Consider the following 542-nt stretch of genomic DNA (forward strand, 5'->3'; position numbering starts at 1 on the left):
TCCCCAGGCCAGCAGTGCTGGTCCTGCCCCCGGGGTATGCTGAGAGAGCAATTGAGACTGAGCGTGATGGCACGCACCCGTAATACCAGCTCTTGGGAGGCTGTAAACAGGCATATCACTACAAGTTTGATCTATTAGTGAGACCCTGAACACCCTGTGTAGACCCTTCCTTAAAATAAAAAAAGTGGGGCCAGGGAAATGGCTCAGTGGAATAAACACTTCCCTGGCAAGCGCAAGGGCCTGAGTTCAATCCCTGGTTCCACCAAAAAATAAATAAATAATAAATAAATAAATAAATAAATAAATAAGTGACTTCTCTCAATATTATCTCAAGTAAAATAAGCCAACAAAACATCATATTGTCTCCCTAGTGCAAGAACCTGAAAGTATAAATGAAGCTTGAAAAGTACAATAGATACTGTGAAAGGAAATGGAACTGTTCAAGGGGAAGGAGCAACTAGGATGAGGGAAAAGAGAAAAGAAGAAAGAAAGAAAGAAAGAAAGAAAGAAAGAAAGAAAGAAAGAAAGAAAGAAAGAAAGAA

Source organism: Octodon degus, unplaced genomic scaffold, assembly GCF_000260255.1.
Source record: "Octodon degus isolate 3935 unplaced genomic scaffold, OctDeg1.0 scaffold00003, whole genome shotgun sequence".
In the NCBI taxonomy this organism is placed as follows: Eukaryota; Metazoa; Chordata; class Mammalia; order Rodentia; family Octodontidae; genus Octodon; species Octodon degus.